The 13033-nt window shown below is 39.4% G+C and overlaps 1 long non-coding RNA gene across 1 annotated transcript; it reads right to left on the reverse strand.

Annotated features, from left to right (window-relative positions):
- Positions 1–1267: 1267 nt before the first annotated feature.
- LOC124264860 lies at positions 1268–12756 on the reverse strand. The gene is made up of 3 exons (XR_006895277.1): positions 12744–12756; positions 5292–5295; positions 1268–1373 (listed from the first exon to the last, which is right to left on the reverse strand). It is a non-coding gene; the product is annotated as an uncharacterized LOC124264860 (long non-coding RNA).
- Positions 12757–13033: the final 277 nt, after the last annotated feature.

The following is a 13033-nucleotide window of genomic DNA, read 5'->3' on the forward strand; positions in this document are numbered from 1 at the left end:
AAGTTTAAATTGAAAAGTAAAGACATACTTATTCTGTGTGACAGGATGGTAGTCCCAATACTTAATTATTCTTCAGAAATCTGTGGCTATGAAGAATCGTATTGTGCAGAGAACATTCATTTGAAATTTTGCAAAAGGATTTTATCAGTCAGATCTAGCACAAGTAATGCAGTCATCTATGGAGAACTTGGCAGGTGTCCACTTTTTATCAGTCGGATGTGCAGATTGTTGAACGTTTGGTTTAAACTACAAGCTATGCCCAGTAATAGATATCCAAAAGCATGTTATTCAATGCTTTGTGGTCTGGACAGTGCAGGGAGAAAGTCATGGGCCTCTTCTATTAGATGTTTGCTCTTTTCTTATGGTTTTGGTATCGTGTGGGAAAACCAAGGAGTTGGAGACAAGTCACTATTTTAACCATTTTCAAACAGAGAGTTATTGACAGTTGGACACAAAATTGGTCAGCAAATATTAAGAAAAGCAACAAAATATCTCTTTATTGCCAGTATAAATCTTCATCTGAAATGGAGTCATATTTTAAATAGACAGATATAGAATAGCTCTAACCAGATTCAGATGTACAAATCATGATCTTGCTATTGAAACAGGGAGATGGTTAGGAATTATTAGAGATGAGAGAGTGTGTAAAAACTGTTTGTCTATGTACAAACGTAGCGTACTTGAGGATGAAATTCATTTTCTTATTACTTGCTCTCAATATCATGATCTTCGATCCCAACTGTTGAATATTCCTCATTATCTCTCCAACGAAAAGAATTTTATCCACATCTTGAAGTGCGAGAATCAGTCACTATTAGCAGAATACATATTCAAGGCCTCAGCTGTGAGACAGAAGTTCCCCAATACCTGATGCAAGCGAGACAACTCAATCATATTCCACATAACATATTGTCTACCTACAATTATTGTTTGACTTGTAACCATTACAAATTACTGTGCTCATTCATCACTATATACATATACAATTTGCTATGACTTGACAGAATTTTGTATCAAACAGCAAGGGAGTTAACCCTATCAACTTTTGCATTATCATATTGTCAACCTATAATTATTATTGTTCAATTGTACAATGTATCTGCTTGTATAATTATGCCATTGACGCTCTTATTTAAGAGCCACCAAAACAAAATGCTATGATTGTTTGTACTCTGGGCCTATGGCCCCTATTACCGAAATAAATTGAATTGAATTGAAAGCGTCTCCACGGAGATGAGATCGTGTTTCGATGGACAGCACAATGTCTGGTCACTTCATTTTGGGCCATTCCAGTCCCAGGCATACCCACGGCGCGGAGACACTTCTGTGAGCCGTGACATGGCGTACGCGCAGTTTTGGTTGAAATTAACGTGCTTTCCACACCATTCAGAGGCTTTCAATATCAGGTGTGTGGACTTCAGGAGTAAAATGTCACGCAAAAAAGTGAGTAAGTTCATTGTGCACAAGGTACAAGTGCCACGCGCGATATGTGACATAAAATTGCATGCAAAGTGCTCTGCTTCATGTTTAGTTATAGTTATTTTTATAACTTTTCAAATGACTTGTATTTTATGCAATGTTAGTGTTATGCACAGTTACATCTTCCGTTAGTATATTATAACCTGTAAATAGTAACAGGTCAGGGAAGGTACAGAATCCAGTCATAAAATGTCTTGGTCAAATCACAAAACACCACACTTCTCGAGTGTATGGCCCGATAAGCCACCGATAAATGTCAAGTAGTTTAAACCGCATTGGGAAATCCCATGCAAGTGTCTGCAATGCTTGATTGGCAGCTGACCCGAACTTGACACGAACGAGAGCGTCACCCTTTTCCTCTTCGCAATAAACGCTCACCCTGTTCAGAGCCAACTGGCCCAAAAATGTCTGAGTGGCTATTCTTTGTATATGATAGATTGTTCCGAAAGATCCTGTCTCTGTTTGGTTTTACTCTATTTATTTATGATGAAATATATGGTTTAAATATCAGAGGGGTAGACAAAGTCCTTGGTATTGACTACCAGTTGTCAGACTTCCATTTTTGTGGAAGCCGCGGTGGCTGAGCGGGCTAGGCGTTTGACTTTGTGTGCTGGCGATTAGGTGCCTGACTCTGAGGGTGTTGGTTTGAATCCCGGATGGGACTCAACCCAACAAAAGTACTAGAATCTGTACTTTACTAAGTCAGTGTAGTTTCAAATATATCACATGTTACTTTGAGCTTTCTGCGTAATAGAGAGGACAGCGCAGTACAAATGCCCACCTACGCTTTCTCATCTCCTTTACAAGGGTACTTTTAGAATGGAACCAATCTTTTACCCTTTTGGACCATGATAGCCACCTGTCTTTCTTGCCGGAGTACAGAGTCCCTGTAGCCTGTCTGATTGTGTGTCAGGTTTCACTCCAACGTCGTTGTTGTGTGCAGCCAATGGCGGATGGGGAGGAGGTGTGTCGAACTGCCATCATTGTGGAGAAGAGAAGGCATACTGATGGAGACACAGGGGAGATTCACTGACGTACCATAACATTATGTCCTAACTTTAGACTTAATGACACAATGTGCATAGTACTTATATATAATTATGTATGTCATAAAGATACCTCTGGTAGAAATATGTATATTTGAAAATATATCATAATTGGCAGTGCAGTAAATACATTTATAAGTATAATGAGCAGACAAGAACCACAGACACCACACGATCTCTGTTTATATCAATTTAATAGCAAAAGGTACAAAACAAGTTAAATAACACATATTATGCTTCATTTTTATTATTACTACGATGTGTATTTGCTGATACGTGTGTATTTGCTAAATACGTGTACTTATTACCCTTAAGATAAATTTGTCGAATTCTGATTGGTCGATAGCCAAAGCATACCAAACCATGTAGGTGGATTTGCCAGGGTGTACGAACCGTACACCCCGTCAAATCTGTCATGTGACTACACGGGTTGTACGAATGACCTTGACCTTGGATGGAATGTGGCTGCCAAACGGCTGATCGCTTCGAAATTTTAGGAGTTGGTTTATAGAATTATGAGTATAAACAGAGTTATAAAATTGTCATAATTTCTTATTTGTTTGTGTCAATAAATATATCCAAAAAATAATATGTTTCTATATTTCACTTGTCGTTTAACAAAACCTCAAATTCGCCTTAGGAAATACGAAATTTACAAGGGTCTTACAGTCCCGTACCCCCTTTAAAACACCGTGTAATGTCCATGCACGTATTTGTCCACCTCATGCTAACATGATTACTAATTACATCCTCATCTGAACTTTCCTGGCATCTATAAATTGCGTTCAGGGAAGTTACTTCGATATGTCTGTAATTTGGACCAGTGGCCTCCATTCAGAAAGAAAATTTGTCTTCAAAACAATCTGGAATAGTCTGGTTATTTTGCTGCCCTTTCGTTACAGTATTCTATATATGCATGATTATATTCTTAATACATGATTATTGATGTGTAACTAGTCACTACACATCCACGACACATCCGCTGGCTGACTCACACATCCACTACACGGTTTACTCGGAAAACAGTCAATTGCAGCACTTCCTCATGGTGGAGATGCTCACCTAGCATCAGAATTTAACAGCTACTTTCTGGACAAGATCAGCAACATCCGCCAACAGTTTGATTCTGATATGGACAACGAACCATCTCCTCAATACACACGGGCACCAAGTTTAGTTCATTCCGGGTTGTAACAGAAAATGAAGTCCGTAAAACCATCCTCGAGGCCAAACCAAAATCGTGCAGCCTAGATCCACTACCCACAAAGTTCATGTTGAAGATCCTGGACGTTCTCCTACCCACCATCACAGATATAATCAATGTCAGTATATCCACGGGTGTTGTGCCGGATTATTTTAAAAAAGCCATTGTCAAACCCCTTCTGAAGAAGCCAAATTTAGATCCGCAGCTACTCAAGAACTATAGGCCAGTCTCCAACCTATCGTTCATATCCAAAATCCTAGAGAAAATAGTTAAGAGACAGTTGCTGTACCACCTGACCTCAAATGATCTACTTCACAAGTATCAGTCAAGCTTATAGACAGGCCAACAGTACGGAAACAGCATTAAACTGTGTGATGAATAGTGTGCACATGTCTGTTGACAGAGGGGATATTGCTATGCTGGTATTGCTAGACTTGTCATCCGCCTTTGATACCATAGATCATAGCATAATATTGCATCGTCTCGAGAATACCTTCGGCATCACAGGGATACCGCTTCAGTGGTTTGGGTCGTACCTCACAAACAGGTCACAAACAGTCCTAATTGGTGATGAGATGTCCACTCCAGCCAGATTATTCTGTGGAGTACCACAAGGATCAGTGTTGGGGCCAAGGCACTTTTACCCTTTATACAACACCTCTAGGTCAGTGTATTGAAGAACATCATATACCTCATCACTTCTATACAGATGACTCGCAAGTACAGAACAGCTTTAAGCCAACACCCACCAGTCAATCTGAAGCAAAACATGCAATGCAACAGTGCATTGCTGATGTCAGTAAGCTGAAACTCAATTCAGACAAAACGGAGGTGATTTTGTTTGGACCTCCATCCAGGTTACGGAAATGTACTTTGGATCATCTGTCTATCGGGTCAGCTGACATCACTTTCAAGTCATCTGTCAAGAACCTCGGTGTGTACCTTGACTCCTCGATATCCATGGAAGATCACGTGAGCCACTGCTGCAAGGTCAGTCATTACCACCTGAGGAACATCAGTGCCATCAGACATTTGCTGACGAGAGACGCAGCTGCCTCCCTCGTGAGATCTCTGATATTCTCTCGATTAGACTATTGCAACAGTTTCCTTTATGGAATCACCAAACAACAAATCAGACGTCTGCAGCACATCCAAAACTATGCTGCCAGATTGGTCACTCGGACGAACATAAAGGCACACATCACACCAGTGCTAAACTCGCTTCACTGGCTTCGCATTCCTGAGCGAATCATTTTCAAAATACTCTCACTCACTTACCAAGCTGTCCATGGTACTGGACCTGCCTATCTGAGTGATCTGACTGTCTCATACCTCCCTTCAAGAACTCTACGCTCTAGTCAACAACAGCTCCTTCGGGTGCCTGTCACCAAACTTAAACTTTCGGATCCAGATCCTTTTCTGTCTCAGCCGCTACTCTGTGGAACTCTCTACCCGAATCACTGAAGTTGATTCCATCTCTTGAAACTTTTAAATCAGTCTTAAATCCTACCTTTTCAAGCACTATACCTAAAAGATACATAACTCATACCACTGTGGAGAACTCAACTGCCTCTGTTTCCATCGTTTGAGGCAATGCGCTTTGAGCATACCTTCATGGCGTGGATATAGCGCAATATAAGTGCCATTATTATTATTATTATAATATTAAAATTAACATTCTGTTTTACCAAGGCACAATGAATTTCTAGAAGCGACAAAACCCTGTTTGCATTCATCAGAAATCTCTGCTAAATGGAGAGTGGATTGTACAATTGTGACTATATCATGAGCATATATTTGTTTCAGCATTATTACAGTTGTACGGTGTTGTTTGTAAACAAATCGAGTCTGGGCCAGACAATCCAGGGATTGTCACAATACTCAACATTCAAAACTTCATATCTCCACAACGTCTCTCCTTCACCCTCGGATCCAGCCAGTGACTAAAGCCAAGATTATGTAGAACAGAGCGGGAAATCAGCGCGTGTTCTAGACAATAAGCAGCTCAGATAAAATCGGCAAAATTTATCGGGCAACACACGTCTTAGCCTATATTCTGAACAACACCTCTATGTCATTCACGTTGTGGCACACATTTGACGTCCTTCGTTTTTATACATGGCCTCATGTAATGTAAGAACATATGAGCACAATGACACACTAATCAACCAAACAAAAACGCCCTTGTTTTTTGCTTCATTTTAAAATGATAATATTTAAACAATTTCAATTATTGTCTTGTATATGAATTATTGTATTAATATGACTTACTAAAACGTATTAAATACGTTTCGCCATCTTCAGAGAACATTCAATATCGACACTGGTGGAAATGGATCATGTGTAGTTGTGAAGCAAGAAACAAAGAGTGTTAATATAAACATGTCTTAAAATACTAACGGTTATCATGGGACAGTAAAATAAACTGTAATGCAAAATTGCGAGACATACTGCACTCTCCTATTGTACTGAAGTACTTGCAGAAATTTGTGAGGACATATCAAGCTGATATAAGCAAATAAATACAAGAAGCATGTTCATATATACTCATCAAGTATCCATGCTTAAAGCAGTGTCCATTATAAAATTCTATACAATAAGCTTTAGTCTTATGAATCACTATCACTTGTAAATGATGCCGGGTTTTCGTGAAGAAGATGAGCGTACTCTGCCACACTGGAAGGCAGCACTGACGATAGGTCAAACTGCTGATGCTCTTATACAGATCAGTTTCGACATTCTTGATATATGTTCAGATAGTCTGGATAAGCTTGAGTATCATTTGTAGGTGATAATATATTCTGGATAAACTGGGGTAAATCATTGACAGATGACAATTTACTATGACCAAAATGTAGGGGATGGTGGGAAAACGGATCTGATCCATATCAACTGGGGAGTTGGTGATGAGATTTATAGTTATGATGGGTTTAAATCAGGACTAAGGGCTGGCCACTGCTTAATGTTGACACTGTTCTGCTGTTGGAAGTCCCGTGTAGATCTGGCAGTATGGGCCCGGGCGTTATCATGCTGGAAAATGTTGTTCCGGTGACGTGCGAAATGTGGTATGACGTGGGGTCTGAGAGCTTGGTCGATGTAGCCCACCGCTGTGATGCCGCCTCCTCTCCCAAGACCAAGGTTCTGGAACACCACAGGACCCACTCTCTGGTTCAGGCCTACTCCACCCCACACCATGAAGCTTGCACCTCCCCATGAGTCTCTTTCCATAACACAATGGTCTGAGTAAGGCTGGCCACGTCGTCGCCATATTCTTGTTCTGCCATCTGCAGTTGATACGCAGTACCGACTCTCATCTGTGAACAGAACAATTCTCCATTGACTGTATCGCCAATTTTGGTGTTGTAGGGCAAACTGTAGACGTTCACGCCGAAAACGAGTGGTGAGGATAGGTCTACAGTAAGGTCTACGGCAATGGAGGTTCACGCTGTTAAGAGGTCGACGTACTGTATCAGTACTGATTAGTCTTCCGTGTGTTCCCACTGTCTGGTGTGCTGTTTCGGATACCTGCATGAAGGGATTCTGTACATGCTGTCGAACAACATGGCAGTCTTGTCGTCACCCATATGGTCTGCCAGTACGGGGCGATCATTTGTGGTGTTGGTGGGCCGGAAACGTTGCTGCAGCCTGTAGGTGGGCCGGAAACGTTGCTGCAGTCTGTAGAAGGTCTGAACGTTGACCTGGAAGTGATTGGCAACGGCTTGTGCAGTGTGGCCAGCTTCAAGTCTTCCTAGCGCCTGGTTTCTCTGAGCTGTCGTGAGACGCGACATCCTGCTGACCTTGTAATGTGAATGTTTCAACCAGGTTTGGAGGTGCATTTATAGGGCTGGTGCTTGTGAACAGCAAGTGCAGCATGAGTTGCATGAAAAACATGGAGAACACCGTACCATCTCCGAGATCAGGTTACGTTTTTGAGTCCATTTCCTGGGTTCCATTCTCAGTTTGGGAAGGAATGTCTTTGCTCAGGTAAAGTTGGAGATGTTGTCAAAAATATACAATCAAAACATGAAATGAGTTTACAGTTATCCGTTTCTGCGAAGGAAAATTCCAAACTGACGTTTCTTTTGCTGCTTAGTATAGTATTCCCAGAAATATTTGAGAAAATCTTTGTTTCCTTATACTCAATATGGGATTTAGCTGGTCAAGGTTGTTTATACTAGAAAGTACAACCAGAAATTATTGAGAATTTAAGAATTAAACATATCCAGAACAAAATTCTCAATAATTTCTGGTCATACTATAGAACTGAATATTCCGTCAGGAGTTGGGGTTGCTTGCACAAAACAGAGTCGTTGTCCTGCTGGAAACCAAGGATCGCCGAGCTACCGCTCATTGGTCAGATTGTGAGTACGGGGAAAATTGAAAAGCGTTGAGGGTATCAGAAATGAGATCATTAATAGAGGAAGTCCTCTGGTATGTTGTGAAAACCCTTTGACAAGAATTACAAAGACTTAACGTTTGTTTTTAGAAACAAGGGTGAAAAAGCGCAGAATTCCCTCACCATCGATGAAAGATGCACTGAAAAAAAGAGGATAACTCTCACGAAAATCAAGATTGGGATAATGAAATCCAATTAAACATATCCCTAAAATTTCAATAATTTTTTCTGATGAAAGTTCTGTCTGGCTTTTTCCGAACTGTGTGAAAATTTGGACAAAAGATACCCTGAAACCTATCTACCAACGCCCAAAACATAGCCTGGAATTTCACATGTGGGGTGGGATACCATCACGTGGAGTGACGCCCTTGTGTATTTTGGAAAATTGACAAAGGAACGATATGTTGGCATCTTAAATGATCACCTCGTTCCAACAGCACGAACACTGTATGCAGATAATTGGATTTTCCACCATGACAACGACCCAAAACATACTGCAGGCTACACAAAACAGTGGTTGTCGGACGAAAATGTTCAAGGTTTAGACTGGCCCAGCTACAGCCCAGATCTTAACCCTTTTGAGAATGTGTGACTAATGAAGAAGAGAATAAACCAAAAATGACTTAGAAATATTGAGGATGTGAAGAAAGAAGTGGTCGAATATTGGAATACGCAGTCATACAATTTCCCACAACTTTTGATCAGTAGTGTACCTATAAGAGCATTCAGTCGTGTATTGCAGGACAAGGAGGTCTCACAAAGTACTGACAAGACACTTTGACTGTAAGAAAACTTCTATAGTTTATATACATGTATTAGATATTTGCCGAAACAACTTTCTCAATAATTTCTGGGAATACTGTATCATCAAAACTAAACCAGAAATATAATTTAATCACTTGTGTAAACTCACACTTCAGTATTTGTGCATCATAAAATACATAAATATTTCTACCATTATTTATTCACATGATATGGAGAATACATGAACTGGAACTAGACGAATAGACAGGCCGTAAATATGCAAAGTAGTCATTTATTTCCTCCGGACATTACCTGATATGAATCATAAGCATAACGTTGCAGTTATGATAAATGTTCATTGTTTGTAGTTACACAATCCGATGATGGAAAAGGTTACGAGTGCAGTTCTGTCAAACAGTGTACACTGAAACTGACAACCATGAATACTTAACTCCTGTTTCTTACAAGATATATTCATAGCATTCATGAGATGGGTGTTGCCGTATCCACATTGTTTATGCTATGTGAAATTGAGACGCACCATTGTTCCGGTTGCAGCAACACATTTGCATTTACACAAATCCCTTTTACATAACACGAACAAGAATACCATGACAGGATAGCCCAGTCTGATTCAACGGTAATCCAGTTACTTCAAGCTCCGTAACCTGCTGTTCATATCTAGAATTCTCTGCTCTATACAGACCAGAGCCGTACGATTAGCCTAAGGAATCTGAGGGCATCCTTGGGTACATTAGGAATTCTTGGTTGGAAGGTTGCCCCATATGGGATGAAAGTACATTTCCTTTATAGACTATTGGTTCATTATAATAGCAGATTCCTAACAAACACTCGACACCTGTCTTGAATTCTCAATTCTTTACACATTTTATATAGAAAATAGTATATCAAATATATACTGAACGGCAAAAGAAACGTCGTATATTTAAAAAAAAATAGGTTCAAATACTTAAATGTCATTTCCAATATTACGACGTTTCTGTTGCCTTTCAGTATATTTTACACAAAGAAAAAACGGGTGTCTTACCTTAGGTCTATGCTATGTAACACACTAGTGCAGGTGACTGTGTAAGTCCCCTGTTAAAGGAGAACATTAGAAGATTGCAATAACTGATGGGTTAGAAATAAAGTTTAGAAACAGGTACTCCAATTTCTAATGCCAAAGTCTTGATATCTATATTTTACACTCGTGACGCCATGTGTCGAAGAAGCCTGGTCGAAATAGAAAAGTCGAAAGACTATCGCATTTACTTGTACGACATTTCCCTTGGCGACCTGAGTTGGTGGATCGCCAATTTAAACGGCTTAATGTATAGGCTGTTTGCAGTGAAAACGTACCGATGAATTTCACTTTAAACAAAAAAGTAAATCAAATAAAGTGAAATTAAGATTGCGAATCCTCATAAATTTACCTTGCCAATTGAACATTTAAATCTCAGAATTGTATTCAACTTAGGATAAAAGTTGTTTAACAAACGATCATACATTCAAATCGCTAATATGGGTTTGTATGACAACGGGGGTATGCACATTACATGAAACACCGAGAACAAGCGGGGTTGGTCTAAGTTAACGCTCATCACGTACCGCACGTGCATTTGTTTCACTGTTCCATCTACTGCGCAAATGTAACTCATTGCAATGTTGTAAAAGTGGCCTTAACACAGGCAATCTATTTATGGCCAGATGTGTCACGGATTGTATCATTATAGAGTAGTTTGTAAATGAGGAGAGAAAATTTAGAAGATTTTCATGAAAAAGAAGGAGAGTAACATTCGTGATTTAATTCCAACTTCCAGTCGATATCTCCCCATTACCATGAATTTAGGGGTGTTTTTTTCTAATGACTAGAATTCCTTTAGAAATGTTAAAATGAATCATTACCGAAACGCTATATATATAGACAACTGGGGCAACCAAACAATCGAATAATCGTAACTGACAATCACAAGAAAAAAGCGTTGCTTAATACGTAGTTTGGGTGGCCTTCTCAGCTAAATTGAATGTATTTATAAGAAAATGCGTTCTCTAAAATATGATTTCCTAATTTGAAACCGTATCTATAATATTTTAAGGAGCCACCAAATATAAGTATATTTCTTTGGATACATATATATTTAGTCTTAATGTTTTACAATATTCATCAAAGTAATCCATCATGCGTCGTCGGCATACAACAAAACAAATAGACTTATCATAGTTCTCAAAAGTTGTTAAAATCATCAGGTTGAAATTCGACTCCGCCATTCGAGGCTCCCTTCTGTGCCACCCTCCAGACATAATGACTATACGGCATGAAATCTCTTTTTTATTTCATGTCTCACGGAATAAATCATTCGATGTGACACTGTTTGTTATCGCAAGCTTTTGCATTATTTATTTAACATTAATATATGACTGACTGAGTTTGGTTTTACGCCGCTTTTAGCAATATTCCAGCAACATCACGGCGGGGCACACCAGAGATGGGCTTCGCACATTGTACCCATGTGGGGATTCGAACCCGGGTCTTCGGCGTGACGAGCCAACGCTTTAACCACTCGGCTACCCCACCGCCCCGTGAATATTTGAAGTTAGTACAGCAAAGGCGTAACGGAAACGGAAGGAGACACGGTTATATTCCAGTTAAGTATTCCCAGAAATATATTTTATACAGTAGTCTTGTTCGAGCTGAATAGACTTTGAAATTAGAGTTGGTTAGTCTCGGGTAGTTGGCTGTGCTCCAAGAGAAATAGAGGGTTTTCTATATAGATATATAGGGACACTTGCGAGGACAAAGGGGCAGCGCATCACCTTTTGTTCACCACTGAACCCATTAATCACCCGAAACAAGCATCTCACAATGTTTCCCATCAGTGCACCCAAGGCGTAACTGATATTGGTAGCAAAAGCGAATGCAGCTTAAAAAGACGTGTCTGCTTGGATAATACTGCTTTCCTTGCATGTATTTCCTCCTGTGTTTGCGTATATTTCAGTGGTGTATAGTCCGGCTTTTGGTGCTATGATGATACACCCGACCTTATCATCCGCACAGCATATCTTGATTATGTGGAACATCGGTGCTTTGTTTGGTATAGAATAATATATGTACCTTGGTGTTGTCTACACCCCACAGAAAGTTCTAAATATACAACTGTTGATACATTCTATGAAATTGAACAGTCAATTATGAAGCACCTACCAAATAGCCCTTATGTTACCCTACTTGGTGACTTAAATTCAAGAACTAGTAACATATGTGATTATAAGGTGTTTGATGAATTTATTTTGAAAGAATTTGACCTAAATAATATCGAATATGATGAATGTGTTAACCCTGAAAATATACTTGACAAATTAAACATGTCCCAATGTACGTGGCACACAAGACCATGAAAAAGAAAATCATTTTTGTACAAATTTGACCGAATTGTAGAGTAGAGTTGGTAACGATAAACTGATACGGAAAAACAACATGTAAATATACCGAAATGTCTGCCCTATTAACTGACCTTGAAGTCATGGAATTCTCACCTTTATATGCAGATGTACATTGCCTCCTCGCCTTTACCTTGAAATCAGTAGAAATTTCTGCTGTATCCAAATTAAGTAAATAGTTTACACCACATTACCAGCATAGTACAAAGCCCCAAAGGTGTGATAAATCCAAGTCTGTATCAATCGTTCGTAACATCGAATTGAACAAGTAAACCGCGTGTAGGTCACTGCGACCCGGATATCGTGAATAAGCTCACCGACAGCATCTCACACGCGCTAACTAACGCGGCACCTGAAACTTTCGGAACCCACAAACGCTATGTTACTAAGAAACGATCGAAGAAAAATAAACCATGGTTCGGAGAGGAATTTAAACGATTCAGACGGCAATTAAATCCAGCGAAAAATAGAAAAAAAACCAATACCGCTTATAATAGATCCTCTGTCCGCCGAGGACCAAAGAAGGATATGTAGAGACTTAATACAGTGATATTTTCCTTCTGTCTTTCTATGTTTTCTGAGTTTATTAAATTCATTGAACGAAATATTTGTCTTTGTTGTTTGTGTCAGTTATTTATAATAAATAAATGAAGTGTAATAATCTCTACATATCCGCAAAGGATAAGAAATGTATGGACAGAAATATACGGAAATATAGAATGGAAA

This window comes from Haliotis rubra, unplaced genomic scaffold, assembly GCF_003918875.1.
Source record: "Haliotis rubra isolate DU_JTF1 unplaced genomic scaffold, ASM391887v1 Scf949, whole genome shotgun sequence".
NCBI lineage: Eukaryota > Metazoa > Mollusca > Gastropoda > Lepetellida > Haliotidae > Haliotis > Haliotis rubra.